This window comes from Saccopteryx leptura, chromosome 4 (assembly GCF_036850995.1).
Source record: "Saccopteryx leptura isolate mSacLep1 chromosome 4, mSacLep1_pri_phased_curated, whole genome shotgun sequence".
NCBI classification, from domain to species: domain Eukaryota; kingdom Metazoa; phylum Chordata; class Mammalia; order Chiroptera; family Emballonuridae; genus Saccopteryx; species Saccopteryx leptura.
In genome coordinates, this window is record NC_089506.1 from 123,480,966 (window position 1) to 123,496,459 (window position 15,494).

The 15,494-nt window shown below is 47.7% G+C and overlaps 1 pseudogene; it reads left to right on the forward strand.

Annotated features, from left to right (window-relative positions):
• Window positions 1-7,008: 7,008 nt before the first annotated feature.
• LOC136403309 (PHD finger protein 7-like) overlaps window positions 7,009-15,494 on the forward strand; it is a 35,115-nt pseudogene continuing 26,629 nt past the window's right edge.

Here is a 15,494-nt window from a genome sequence, read left to right on the forward strand (position 1 = left end):
TTAATAAAACTGCTCCCGTCTGTAAAGAGGGTCAGGTCTGCCTTCCCCTATGCTTGATCCCTTAAGTCTGGGTGGGAGCCAGTCACTGTGTCAAGGATTTGTTTGCAACTGTGGACCAAAGTGGAGTCGCTGGGTTCAGGGCAGCAGTTTTGAGGAACTGAACAGATGGAGGGTTCAGCAGCTGAGCCTGATACTGCATTAGCCGCACATTAGATAGCCACCTGTCAGGAGGTGCTCGCAGCACTTGCTCTACGTAGTGTTCCTCAATGACTTTGATGTCCTGCCCTAAAGTCAATTTACTAGCCTCCTTGACTAGTATGGAGGTGGCAGCAAGTGCCCTCAGACATGTTGGCCATCCCGAGGCTACAGGATCAAGTCTCTTGGACAGATAGGCGACAGGCCTCTTCTACGGCCCAAGTTCCTGGCTAAGTACCCCTAAGGCTACCCCTCCCTTTTCTGCTATAAATAGCTGAAAGGGTTTTGGCCAGATCTGGCAGGGCCAAAGCTGGGGCAGCCGCCAGCGCCTCTTTCAGCGCTTGGAACGCTTGCTTCTTCTTATCTGTCCATGTGAACTGCTCTTCCTTACCCCTGGTCAGTTCGTGCAGGGGTTCAGCTAGTTCTGCAAAGCCTAATATCTACAGTCGGCAGTATCCTACTGCACCCAGGAATTCTCATACCTGTTTCTTGTTAGTAGGCTCGGGGATCTGCAAGACCGTCTGAATTCGCTGGCTGGATAATGTCCTTTGCCTTCCCTGTAAGTTATAACCCAAATAACTTACAGTTTGCGTCACAATCTGGGCCTTCTTGGCGGAGACTCGATACCCCATTTGCCCGAGATCTTGTAGCAGGTCCGAGGTAGCTTCCTCAGACTCTCCTTTGTCCTTGGCAGCTATGAGGATGTCATCTACATACTGGAGCAGTATGATTGATGGATGGGAGGAGCGGAAAGCCTGCAGGTCTTTGCTGAGGGCTTCATTAAAAATGGTGGGGGAATTCTTAAACCCTTGTGGTAGTCTGGTCCAAGTGAACTGCCCCACCAGTCTATTATCTGGGTCATTCCATTCAAAGGCAAAGATCCCTTGGCTCTGAGGTGCCAGGGGAATACAAAAGAAGGCATCCTTCAAATCCAGGACAGAATAATAGGTATGGGTTGGGGGCAATGAGCTCAGTAAGGTATACGGATTGGACACCGTGGGATGAATAGTCTCTGTCTGTGCATTCACCTCCTGCAAGTCCTGGACCGGACGATAGACTTGGCTCCCCGGTTTCTGGACGGGAAGCAGCAGGGTGTTCCAGGCTGATTGGCACCTTCGAAGGATGCCTGCCTCCAGCAGGCATTGCAAGTGCTGGGCGATTCCCTGTCTAGCTCAAGCTGGGACTGGGTACTGCCTGATCCTAACCGGTCTAGCAGTGCTAAGCAGTTGCACCAGGACAGGCGGTTGGTGAGCAGCCAAACCTGGGGGGTTGGTTTCCGCCCAAACCTCAGGTACCTGGGCAGGCAGGGCATCCAGAACCCCTTCCTCGGCCTCCTTACGTTCTAGGATGGTGGCAAGTAAGTGTTCTTCAGACAGTGGGACAGTTACTTCCATGCTGACCTCTGCCTCTTTGTTCCCCATAGGGCTTTCCTCCCTTCGGAAGGTTATGGTGGCCTGAAGTTTCTGCAATAAGTCCCTTCCAAGCAGTGGGTAAGGGCAGTCTGGAATGACTAGGAAAGAGTGGGTGATGGTGCCTCGACCTAAGTCAATAATTCTTGCGGTGGCCCATGGGTAGGCTTCTGCTTTGCCCGTTGCCCCTATTATCTTAGTAGTTGTCTTCTGCATCTGGCCCTGTGGTTTCTTTAGGACTGAGTAGGTGGCTCCCGTGTTGACTAAGAAGTCTATTGGTTTTCCTTCGACTGTTAAGGTGACCATGGGCTCCTGGGAGCCGACGGGAATGGAGCCCTGGCCCCGTCAGTCTAAGGTTTGGAGCAAGACCTCTGGGCCCTGTCTTGGCCCTTGGCTGTCGGCCTTTAACCTTGGACACTCTCTTTTCTAGTGCCTTTTCTCCTTACAATAGGCACATTGATCTTTTGCTATTCGCCGTCCCTGGCCCTTTTGCTGTCCCCCTTTCCCTTTCGGAGGAGGTTTCTGGGCAGCAATCAGAATTTTGGCAACTTCCTTCACCCTGCCAACCTCCGGATCATCCCTATTGACATACACCTTCAGGGCTATCTCTAATAGCTTGCTTCTATTCTCTCCTTTAAATCCCTCTATCTTCTGAAGCTTTTTCCTAATGTCTGAAGCAGCCTGAGTCACAAAGGCTATATTTACTAGTCTCCGGTTCTCTTCTGCCTCAGGATCTAAAGGGGTATATACTCTGTAAGCCTCTATGATTCTTTCTAGAAAGGCTGCTGGGGATTCCTCTCTTCCCTGGATGACTTCACTAACCTTACTGAAGTTGGTTGGCTTTCTAGCTGCTGCTGCCTTGAGCCCCCTCAACAGAGCCCGGCGATACTGGAGGAGTGTGTCCCTTCCCCCAGTGGTATTAGGGTCCCAGGTAGGAGGTTGAGATGGGAGAGTATCTTCTATTTCCCTTCTTCCCTCCTGAGTTTCCTTTTCTTCTCCTAATACCGCCTTAGCAGCTTCTCTCATTATTCTGTCTCTTTCTTCAGAAGTGAAGAGGGTTTGTAAAATCTGCTGACAATCGTCCCATGTGGGCTGATGGGTCCTAAAAATGGTCTCAAGGAGAGATATTGGTCCCTGAGGTTTCTCGGGAAATGGGGGATTCTGATGTTTCCAATTGTATAAATCACTAGTGGAAAAAGGCACATAGATGAGGCGAGGAGGTGCCCGTGGGCCAGCATCTGGTGCTGGTGGCGCCTCCCAGAGAGGCAAAATGGCTGCCCTCCTGGAGGAGGAGGAGACAAAATGGCTGCCCTCCCGGAGAAGGAGGCAAAATGGCTGTATCTACCCACACATCCATATACAGGTATTGGTCTGGGTGGGGAGCCCTATAGACCGTGGCTCTGACAGCAAACAAAATTGGAAGGTCAGAAGTGCCCTCTGTGGGCTGTCCTACATTAAATGCAGGCCATTCCAGCTGGCTCAAGGTCAGGAGGAAACCTGGACTCGGCTGCGGGTCTCCATATCCCTGAGCCCTCTTCTGGAAATCAGAAAAATTCTTCAACAGGCACTCGAGCAGGGATCCCAGCACAGACTCCTGTTGTCCTATCCTAGATGACTCAGGAATAATGAGAAAGGGTAGGATACAGGCAACACACACTATTAACACAAGGAACACACTTGTCTCTCTCACACTCAACTCAGTCATTTGAGCTCAGACAAAACGCAGCGCAGCACAGTGCAAAATGGATTCTAATGTGACCGGTCACTCCCAAAGTTAACAAATCCAAATATCCAAATTTCAGAGAGCGGCGTCCTGCTTCTGAAAGCCCTGGGTAGGTTACCGGCAGCGTCCCACCTACTACCTCAGGATTGTGTGCTTTGGAGCCCAAAAGCCAAACCAAATGAGGATCCTCCATGAATACTTACTCAGCTCGAGCTGTCCTTCCGGTCTCTGACCCAAAACTCCACCAAGGGAGAATCCCGGACGAGCCCCCAAAATGTAGCATCCACCGGGTAAGAGAACAAACTTCAGAGACTTTCAGGAGTTAAGATGTTACTTTATTGGCCAGTTTAACCTGCGCAGGGGCAAACTCCCAAGATGTCCGGAGACACCATGCCCACAAGGAGCTGCAAATGGAAGCCGCACCTGGAGCTTACAGCCAGGCCCTTATATATCCTAAGTGAGTAAGCATAGTACAGAAGCAGATGTGGCAGTTTAGCTATTGGCTAGGGAGGTCACACACAGCATAGCAACAGGGGCCGGCATAGCAACAGGGGCCAGTTTTAGCTTAGTGGCGAATTTCAAACCTAAACTTCTGATAAGGGTCTCTGACCTTCTTTGTTCCCAGCCTCACAGGAGCCATATCAGCACTTACTGTTCCTTCAATAGTTACACTCTTTGGCAGCCCAAGTACTCCCTGAATCTAACAGTGATCACGTGGATAATTAGCTATGGGGAGTTACTATATGAATTGCCTCACTTGGGGTGATTGAAGGGAGCTGGAACACTCAACTCATTGGCAAGGAGGGGCACTGATTGATGACAGCAGGGCTCAAAAGTCTGCAAAACTTAAGATCTTCTTGGTTTGAGAATAGCCCCTTGCCCTGGCTGAGGGCTCTACCAGTCCCCAGGGTCCAGGCCTGGCCCCATAGTCTCATTCAGAACAAGGCCCTGAGTCAACTCCCACCTGCAGAGAGCAGGCCTGCTTGGAAATAGCAGGCAAGGCTTCAGGGGATTCATATGGGATGGTCAAACACTGACCGCTCGGTTGGTGAGGACCCCACCTCACAGAAACAGTAGGAAGTGGAGAGTGAGATGAGAAATAGCCATCTGCAACTCGTGCAAACCCTGATCTGGGATGCTGCCAGCTGACCAAATAGCCACCCTCTGGTCTACCCACTGCCTGTCAGGGAAAGGGCCAGCCTCATAGTGAATAAGACAGGCACATCTCTGCCCTCAGGGGGACTGATGTCTTTCTGTAGGGTTAAACAGGGTGGCAGAGCACAAACAAATGCAGATATAATTTATAAATACACTTGTGAAGGAAACAACTAGGGGAGGGAGGTGGGGTGGGCAGGGAAGTTTCTCTGCAGGACTACCTTGTTAAACAGATGCTGGGACAGTAAGAACCAGTGGTGGGATTCAGCCAGTTCACACCAGTGCAGCAGAACCAATACCTAATTTTTTTGTTGAGTTCAGCAAACTAGTTGTTAAAATGGCACTTGTAATCAGGGTTCTCTCTAAAGTGGGCACCTGGACAGCCACCCAATGTACAAATCACAAATTTACATTCCTTACTCTTTTTTAACATTCATTTACACAACAGTGTATTCTAAGCACCCATAGTAATGTTCATTCTGTCCATAGGTAAAAGAATGGTGTCCTACTCCTACAGTGAAAAGATGGTTAAGGATAAATCAGCCTGACCAGGCGGTGGCGCAGTGGATAGAGCATTGGACTGAGACACGAGGACCCGGGTTTGAGACCCTGAAGTCACCAGCTTCAGTGTGGGCTCATTGGGTTTGAGCAAGGCTCACCAGCTTGAGCCCAAGGTCACTGGCTCAAGCAAGGGGTCACTCGGTCTGCTGTAGCCCCCGGTCAAGGCATATATGAGAAATCAATCAATGGACAACTAAGGAACCGCAATGAAGAACTGATGTTTCTCATCTCTCTCCCTTCCTGTCTGTCTGTCCCTTTCTCTGACTCTCTCTGTCTCTGCCAAAAAAAAACAACAACAACAACAAAAAAAAAACGGATAAATCACACAGCCAGTGATGCTCGGATAAAATCAAAGAAAATTGCAAGTGAGAATGTCAGTCAAGAAGCAATATGGGCCCTGGCTGGTTGGCTCAGTGGTAGAGCACTGGCCTGGTGTGCAGGAGTCCCGGGTTCGATTCCCGGCCAGGGCACACAGGAGAAGCGCCCATCTGCTTCTCCATCCCTCCCCCTCTCCTCCCACTCTGTCTCTCTCTTCCCCTCCTGCAGCCAAGGCTCAATTGGAGCAAAGTTGGCCTGGGCGCTGAGGATGGCTCTATGGCCTCTGCCTCAGGTGCTAGAATGGCTCTGGTTGCAACAGAGCATCACTCCAGATGGGCAGAGCATCACCCCCCTAGTGGGCATGCCGGATGGATCCTGGTCAGGCACATGTGGGAGTCTGTCTGCCTGCCTCCCCGTTTCCAACTTCAGAAAAGTACAAAAAAAAAAAAAAGAAGAAGAAGCAATACAGAGCCTGACCAGGTGGTGGCGCAGTGGATAGAGCGTTGGACTGGGATGAGGAGGACCCAGGTTCAAGACCCCGAGGTCTCAAGCTTGAGCACGGGTTCATCTGGTTTGAGCAAAGCTCACCAGCTTGGACCCAAAGTTGCTGGCTTGAGCAAGGGGTTACTTGGTCTGCTGTAGCCCCACGGTCAAGGTACATATGAGAGAGCAATCAATGAACAACTAAAGTACCATAATGAAAAAAAAAAATTGAAGCTTCTCATCTCTCTCCCTTCCTATCTGTCTGTCCCTATCTATTCCTCTTTTTGACTCTGTCTCTGTAAAAAAAAAAAAAAAAAGCAATATGGAAATACCTTGTATAACAGTTTTATTGTTTTTTGTCAGGTATTATTTAATATTTTTTCGTTACTATAGTAAAACTCTTATAATCTAGTTTTGTGTACTTCTTTTATTATTCTTATTTAAGTATTAAATGCATGAAATAATAAGCTATCTTTTGAAATATAATTTTTAATACTTGAAATGGTCATTAGACCATTGTTAAATTATTTGTATCTCACCACTGGTGAGAAAGTACCCACTATATGAAGGTGGGTGCGGAAGGTGGGATGGAGTGTGTGCCAGGCAGTGGGAACAGTGTGTGAAAGGGCCCTGAGGTGGGAAGGAGCTTTGTATACTTATGGGATGGAAAGGAGACAAATGCAGCTGAACCACAGTAAACAAGGCAGGGGAGAGGTAACAACAGGTGAGACTGGAGGTGAGCAGGGCCAGTCTCATAGACCGGAGTAAGTCTTCTGTACTTACTGAAAATGCAACATGAAGCCACAGCAGGCTTTTAAGCAAGGTGTGACATGACCAGGAGTTAGTTTTCTCCATCTTCCTCTGGGGTGTGCCTCTTCTGTGAATAACTCCCACCCTGAATTTCCAAGTAGCAAAGTGGTTGAGGAGCTGGTATACCTGGTTTGTGGTCTAGCTCTGCCTCTTACTAAGGGTGACCTAGAATCTCCCAGGTTGCTCTTTTTTCACAGGGAATGCCATAACTTACCCCAAGAGATGTTGCAAGGGCTAAAGGAGATTTCATGCGTGTGCACACACACCCACATCAGCCTGGCACAAGGCGGACTCTCAAAGGATAGTCTTCAACTGTTCCCTGTGGTTCTCTGCTCTTCCGGTTCCTCAAGGGTCATGAAGGTGAGCAGTGGAGAGAGGCTGGAGTCAACAAGAGAACTGGCTTCTGTCTGAATTTTAAAGTATTTGAATAAATTGAAAGATAGTACATGTCTTGGTTGGGAAAATGAAATATTATAGTATATTTGATCTGTTTAAATTAATTCATAAATTTAATGCAACTCCACGTAAAATCTCAGGGTTTTTTGGGAACTAAAAATATCAGCAACAATAGCTGACCTTTACTGAGCATCTTTATTATATGCGGCTTAAGTGTCTGTTTGTCGCTGATAGCTTATTGGTTGCTTGCGTAACTGTACTAGCCAATGGGGTGAAGTTGCCACGGCATTCAAATAGTCCCGCCTTCTGGCATGCCACCTCACAAATTGAGGTTAAAGATTGGAGCAATTATTATGCTGTTAAGAAATCTTAACAACAGAAGGGGTCTTTGCAATGGTACAAGACTAGAGGTTCTCCAATTGAAAAATAATGTCATAATAGCTAAGTCTTTGACTGGCTCCTCTAAAGGTGAAATACATGTCATTCCAAGAATTGATTTGGCTCCATCTCAAACAAGGTTGCCGTTTCAATTGAGACGTAGACAATTTCCTGTAAAACTTGCCTTTGCTATGACCATCAATAAGTCTCAGGGCCAAACGCTTAAGCGTGTTGGCATTTTTTACCTGAGCCTGCATTTGGACACGGTCAACTTTATGTTGCCTGTTTAAGAGTTCGTGAAAGAATGGACGTAAAATTAAAAATAATTGATGGTCCTCTGCAAGGCGAGCTTAAAAATGATGGAAAGATCTACACAAGAAATGTTGTGTACAAAGAGATCTTTGACATGTGAATTAACATTTTATTATTTAAACCACCTTTATTTATTGAGCTAGCGGTGGCTCTTAAGAAATGTACCGCCAGTGGTTTCCTTCATTGCACTCTACTTTAAGCAATTAAGCAAGTAGAAGGGGAAAACCCCGTGGGGCACTAAGCAAAGGGACGTCCTCGCCGCCTGCCCTGGGTAATTCAGTTTGAATTAGCAGACACCTTTGCACAAATCATTTTAATTACAATTTATAATATCTAGAACAGCGGTCATTTCGTATGACCGCCGGGCTTTCTAGTGTTATATAACCGTCACCCAAAGTCAAATCATTTTCCATTACCTTATATTTGTCTCTCTTCACACCCTTCCTCCCACCTCCTTACCACACCCCACTCCCCACTGGTCCTGAAGTTCCACGCTTCTCTGGGGTGTAGTATCCTAAGTGAGGAGAGGGAGCAACATCCTGGGAAAACAAAAAAGAATTCAGTGCTCTTTGAAGCCCCTGAGCTTTCTGGTCCACCGAGGAAAGGGAATGGCTGTTGCTTCACAGAATTTCCATTTCAGAGAATGATGTGTCTGTCTTCCCCGAGGCCCTGAGCACTGCCTGGGATCTCATTTGCAGATCTGCTTTGTGTGCAAGAAAAAGGGAGCCGCCATCAACTGCCAGAAGGATCATTGTGTCAGAAACTTCCATATTCCTTGTGGCCAAGAAAGGGGTTGCCTTTCACAATTTTTTGGAGAGTACAAGTGAGCAATGAAGGGGAAAAGTCCGGCTGCCCTTTTGCAACTTGCTATTAATTAGCCACTAATCAAATCAGAGTCCAGTTCTCACGGGCCTGTTTTGATTCACCATTGACTCTGTCCCCTCCGTTCCATAATGAGAAATAGTGTCTTGACTTGGCAGTTTCACGGGGTTTACTTCTTGCGTCCTGTCCCCTTCTTAAATTACAAACAGCTGAGGTTCCTAGCGGCTCAGAATGAGGTGGGGCTTTCAGGAAAGAGAGAGGTTGTGGAGATAGTCTTGGGAGCTTTGGTCGGAAGAGCAGCTATGAGAAGGTTATCCTTCAATTTCCCCCTCCTTCTCCTTCTCCCCCCCCCCCCCCATCCCCCTCTCCACGCTGGAGCACAGAAGTTTGCTGGGCACTAGCTTGAGCAGGTGATTGCCCTCCCTAGGCCAAGCAGCTGGAAAACTCCATCAAATCAAAACCAAGCTATTTACTCTGCCACAGACCATTTTGTGAAAAACATCGCCCAACACAGGACATCCAGTGGGGGAGTGTGGGGGAGGAAAGCTGTGTCTTATGTTGTGAAGACTTATCCCAAGCAAGTGTTGAAAACATCCAGAGCCCATGCTGTAGTCAAACTATCTACCACCGCCAGTGCATACAGGTGAGGCTTCCTCTGCCCTGGGACCTTCCTCTATTGCTCCAGCTCGGACACCTTGGGAATGCTCAGACAATCTGGACTGGAGGCCTGTATGCAGAGCTGGTTCCAGGCAGTCAGAGGAAAGTCAGCCCAGTCTCTGGACCTCATTCATGATGAAATTTAGACTGAGCAAAATCCTCGGGAAGACTAGAACAAATGAACTCATCCTAGAATGAGCCAGGTAGCTTCTAAATCAGCCTTGCTTCCTTGGGTGGAAGGAAAGGGAAACATGTATATACCAGGTCAGCACTCCTGAGCACCATGACAGCTAAGGTGCTCCTGGGAACTCTCTCACACTTGTGGCCCCTGGTCTGACACCAGAATGTGCAGCCCTCACCCAACCCATCCAAACTCCTTTTCCTGTAAGCCCCAGTCAAGTTATTTTTTTTAAGCAACATCTTTGTGAGGTGAGGGTGAGGGTGGAAATAAGGTAGTCAGCCATAGTGTTTTTACAAACAGAAAGTTTTTCATTGTTTTTCTTACAGAAATATGCCCACACATCAGCAAAGCATTTCTTCAAATGTCCACATTGTAACAATCGAGAAGAATTTCCTCAAGAAATGCTAAGAATGGGAATTCATATTCCAGACAGGTAGTGGAAACTCTAAAGCAGGGGTCTCAAACTCGCGGCCCACGGGCCGCATGCGGCCCGCCGAACAATTTTGTGCGGCCCGCAGACTAATCCACGAAGTTCAAAAGCAGGAATTGAGCCAGGGAGTGGGTTGCTTAGATTTCTAGAAAGGAGGAGAGTGTGAGGACAGTTTAGAAAATTAAGAATCAGCCAAGGCATTGTTATCTGGTAAAGAGGGAAGGGGTGGAGGGAGAGCTTTTCAATTATTAAATAAAAGGGGACGGGGCCTGACCTGTGGTGGCGCAGTGGATCAAGCACCGACCTGGAACGCTGAGGTCGGCAGTTCAAAACCTTGGTCTTGCCTGGTCAAGGCACATATGGAAGATGATGCTTCCTGCTCCTCCCCCCTTCTCTATCTCTCTCTCCCTCTCTCTCCTCTAAAATGAATAAATAAATAAAATAATTAAAAAAAAAAAAGGGGAGGGCCTGACTGGTGGTGGTGCAGTGGAATGAGTGTCGGCCTGGGATGCCGAGGACCCAGGTTTGAAACCCCAAGATCCCAGCTTGAGCATGGGATCATAGGCATGACCCCATGGTTGCTGGCTTGAGCCCAAAGGTCGCTGGCTTGAGCAAGGGGTCACTGGCTTGGCTGGAGCCACACACACCCCCCGTCAAGGCACGTATGAGAAGCAATCAATGAACAACTAAAGTGACAACTACAAGTTCATGCTTCTCATCTCCCTTCCTGCCTGTCTGTCTCTGTCTGTGTGTCTGTCTCTCTCACACTAAAGAAAAGGTGGGGGGGTTGGGGCATTTTTGGAAAGTGAGCTTTGGAGATCAGGATTCCCTGGGTTAGGGTAGGGTCATGAATTCCAGTGTGGAACAAGGAATCCCCATGTTCTAGTCATCCTGCTTCCCTTTCCCACTGCCAGGCCACCCACCCAGCCTTGCTGAAATTCAGGCAGCCTGTTGAACTCTTTTGCTGTGCTAGTTTGAGGTCTTCCTAGTTCTTCCCAGGTAGACAAAGGTTTCCCCAACCAATTACATGTCCCTTACTCACTGTTTCTTCTCCCACTGCAGAGATGCAGCCTGGGAACTGGAGCCAGGGGCTCTCTCAGAATTGTATCAGCGCTATCAGCATTGTGATGCCCCATCTGTCTATATGAACAAGGCAGAGACAGCTTTGAGGACGAAGGGTAGGGAAAGACTTCTGGTTAGAAAGATCTTCATCAGTGCTATCTTAGAGTTAGACCTTGGCACAGTTTTTAAGAGCAAGTAATTCACTTTTGCCTGCAGACTTCAGGGTAAACATAATTGTTAAGTCCCATTTTTGAGCAGCCCAGGACAGACTCACACCCACGTGAACAGGTCTCTGCAGACTCTGCTTCTCCTGGTGCGCAGTGGAGAGACACACAGGGCCAATTCCTTTCCAAATCCACCTTGCCAATGTCTGCCTGATTGTGGGGTCCTGGGATCAGCACACAGCCACACATTTGTCATGAGTAAAATGTACAGAAAAAATGCCTGAGAAGCCCTCAGCAAATGCCCAGCTTGTAGTGAACATCCTGAGATGGAGTTAGTGTTATATTTGTGCCCACAACCCTTCCCTGTCTTGCTATAGGAGGTGGAGCCTTATTCTGTGTGCTACATGTGGATCCCATGGAACCCACAGGGACTGCTCCTCTCTTAGATCCAGCAGTAAGAAATGGGAGTGTGAGGAGTGTGCGCCTTCGCGTGAAGTCACAGGTGGGACTGAGGGATGGTCTGGACTAAGAACCTGGGGGCTGGGGGTGAGGGGCACTTGTGGGGCCTGGGAAAGGAGGAGGGCAGGCCACCAGATGGGATTCCGTGGTACCTTTAGTTTGGGAAGGAAAGTGGCTATGGAGGGGTTTAAAGACCTGCACCTGGGAGAAACAGAGGGCTGAGTTTTCCTCTCCCACCTTTCTTTCACCACAGACTACGCACCTGAAAACTCAGGTGACATCCCCTGCTGCAGCAGCACCTTACCCTCGGGGTGGGGACGTTCCCGATCCTAAGCACCTGGAGAAGAACCTGCGCCCGTCTTGGATTGATTGGCCAGGACGTTCCTCATCAGAGAAGCCAGAGTCCTCTGGTGGCAGGAGGGGCCACTCCTGGGGCCCAAGGGTGTCAAAATCAATAAACGCCATTAAAAAAATACAAATGCCAAGCACATTTGGGTACAAAGCTGTGTCCTCCACTGAGTTTGGGGAGGGAGCACTTTGGGACTGTGAGACCAGGAAAGGGGCCAGCACTGAAACTATGAGCCAAGGAAGAGAAGTCCCAGAGAGCGTGAGGACAGAGCAGTCCAGATGCGCCTCTGCTCTTTCTGCCTGATTCCCAGAGAGCCCTGTCTTCTCTTCTTCCACCAGATCCTTCCACCCTAATCTGGTTCTCATATGCCTCTTCTTACTTCCCCATATTTGTTATGCAAATAAAAGCTTTCTCTCCATTTGTGTCTCCTTATAAATTACTCTGGATTTTCTCTAGCACAGTAAGGAATCTGGAGGGTCGAGTGAGGGAAAAGGAATACTATAAAATTTAGTGACTCATGTAGAATTTTCCATTTAAACCATAGACATGTTGCTTTGGAGGGAAGCTGTTTGCAGGGAAATCAACTTTACAGGGACAGAGATTCCATCATTGTGCAAATAAACACACAGGTTCTCATTAGGGAGGTGAGCCAGCAAAGGAGTCCACACGGGACTGAAAACAGGCCACTGTTGCAAGGTTGGGGCCCTGGACTCAATAGGCAGCAGTCTCCCTGAGGCCTGGCAGAAGGGACTCCACTGACTCCAGGCAGTGTGGTCTTCAGCATACCTCTACAGCAGGGCTCGGGAACCTTTTTGGCTGAGAGAGCCGTGAACGCCACATATTTTAAAATGTAATTCCATGAGAGCCATACAATATGTTTAACACTAAATACAAGTAAATGTGTGCATTTTATGTAAGACCAACACTATTAAAGTACAATAAGTCTCTGAATTCTTTTTAATAACGTTGTTATGCTGTTGCTAACCAATGATGAATAAAGTACTTCTTACCATTAATGCGACTTCTGGTGCTGCATGGTTTTGCTGATGGCTTTGTAGTCTGGTTGATACATGGTGAGGTTAAGCTTCATGCAGGCGTTGAGACTTCCATCCATTAAACGTGATTGTAGGTTGGTCTTAACATTCTTTAGATGTGAGAAAGACTGCTCATATGCATACGTAGAGCCAAACATTGTCAGTACAGCAATACTCACATGCTGCAGTGTGTGGTATGTGACAGGAAGCCCATTCCAAGCTTTGACAATCAGCTGGTCCACGGGTTGAAGTTTTTTCCTTTCTCCCCATTTGTGTTTGCTCACCAACTCTGCTTGATGTCGTACAAGTCTTTCCAAATCTTCATTCAGTGACTTGAACTTATTCACCCACATGTCTGAGGCCTTCAGGTCAGCAGCTTGTAGCTCAAAATCTCTGACAGAGACACCGGGGATGTAACTCAGGTCTGCGCTGTCCACTGCACACTCGTGTGGATGGGTGATGAACTTAAAAAGACGAGTGTGCTCACGAAATTCTCCAAAGCGTGCTTTGAATGACTGCAGGAGATTAGATGTGAAGCCTGCTAGCTGCTGGAGATCAAGATGTTGATTGAGCAGGGTCACTTGCTGTGCATGCATCTTTAAACTCTCCCAGTTTTTCAAAGTGCAGTAAACGACCTGTTTCAATCTCCGAGATGAAGAGTTCTAGCTTGTTCTCAAATGCAAACACTGCTTTTTGAAGGGATAAGACTGTATTTCCAACACCTTGCATTTTCTAATTGAGCTGGTTCAGATGTTCAGTCGTGTCCACGAGATAGTAGAACTTCAGGAACCACTCAGTGTTAGCTAACTCAGGATGCACTTCTTTCTTGGAAGATCTGCCTCTGAGAGCCTATTCCTGAGCTGGCTGCTTCCTGGGCCTACAACACAGCTACCATCCTAGGCTTCCCCATGACTAGGTTGTTTTTCTTCATTTGGTCTCCCATGAGTTTGCTGACTCAGTACTGTGCTTCCTAACCTGGGCATTCAAGGACACTTTGTCAGAGCTTTGCAAGCGATTAGAGTTTGTCATTGTGGATTTTCATCGCAAAAACATTATTTTGCTTATCCTAAAGAATCAACTCTTACAGTGATCATTCATGACTGAAAGACACTTTTTCAAGATTAAGACTTGGCCCTGGCCGGTTGGCTCAGCGGTAGAGCGTCCGCCTGGCGTGCGGGGGACCCGGGTTCGATTCCCGGCCAGGGCACATAGGAGAAGTGCCCATTTGCTTCTCCACCCCCCCCCCTTCCTCTCTGTCTCTCTCTTCCCCTCCCGCATGTGCCCGACCGGGATCCACCTGGCACGCCCACCAGGGGGCGATGCTCTGCCCACCAGGGGGCAATGCTCTGCCCCTCCGGGGCGTCGCTCTGTCGTGACCAGAGCCACTCTAGCGCCTGGGGCAGAGGCCAAGGAGCCATCCCCAGCGCCCAGGCCATCTCTGCTCCAATGGAGCCTTGCTGCGGGAGGGGAAGAGAGAGACAGAGAGGAAGGAGAGGGGGAGGGATGGAGAAGCAGATGGGCGCTTCTCCTGTGTGCCCTGGCCGGGAATCGAACCCAGGACCCCTGCACGCCAGGCCGACGCTCTACCACTGAGCCAACCGGCCAGGGCAAGACTTTAGTTTCTTAATCTAGAGTTTCTATAACTTGGATCTCCAGGCATATTCCCAGACATCTGGGGTACTATCTTTTCCTTTAAAGAGAGTTCATTTGTATGTGGAGCTTCTAGCAGGGCTAGTGGAGATAAGGGATGCTTTTTTGTTACCAGACATTTGGTCGTCCAACCTCTATGTGCAGTTGGTGTGTGTGCATTCACACACACACACCTCTATTAAATATTTCTTAATCTTACACCTTTACTCTCCATGGATGTTATGTTAATAGCCAACCTCATGTTTTTAATATTTTTTAATGTATTGTTTATTTATTGGCTTTAAAGGGAGAGAGGAAGGGAGAGTGAGAGAGAGACAGGAACATCAATCTGTTCCTGTATGTGCCTGACCAGGGATTGAACCAGCAACCTTTTTGCTTCAAGATGCTCCAACTAACTGAGCTATCGAGTCAGGGCCAACCTCATTTTTATAGACTGGAAATTCCAGCTTTGAAATCTTCTATTCTTTATCTAGACCTAATTAATAATCAATCATTCTCTACTAAATAATTGGAATTTTTTCTTAAATAAACTTTGAATTTTGGATAGTTTTAAAGAAAAATTGTGAAAATAGTACAAGGGATTCCCATATACCCCAAACCCAGTTTCCCCTATTAGTAACATCTTACATAAGTGTGGTACATTTGTAACAGTTAATGAACCAATATCGATATGTTGTTATTAACTAATACCCGTACTTTATTCAGATTTCCTTAGTTTTTACCTAATGTATTTTTTTCTGTTCTAGGACCCCATCCAGGATACCACACTGAGTTGTCATCATGTCTCCTTAGGCTCTTCTTGGCTGTAACAGTTTATTAGACTTCCCTTGGTTTTGATGACCTTGACAGTTTTGAAAAGAACTGGTCAGGTATTTTGTAGAGTGCCTCTCAATTTGGATTTGTCTGATGTTTGATGTTTTTTATTATGGATTAATTATGATTAGGT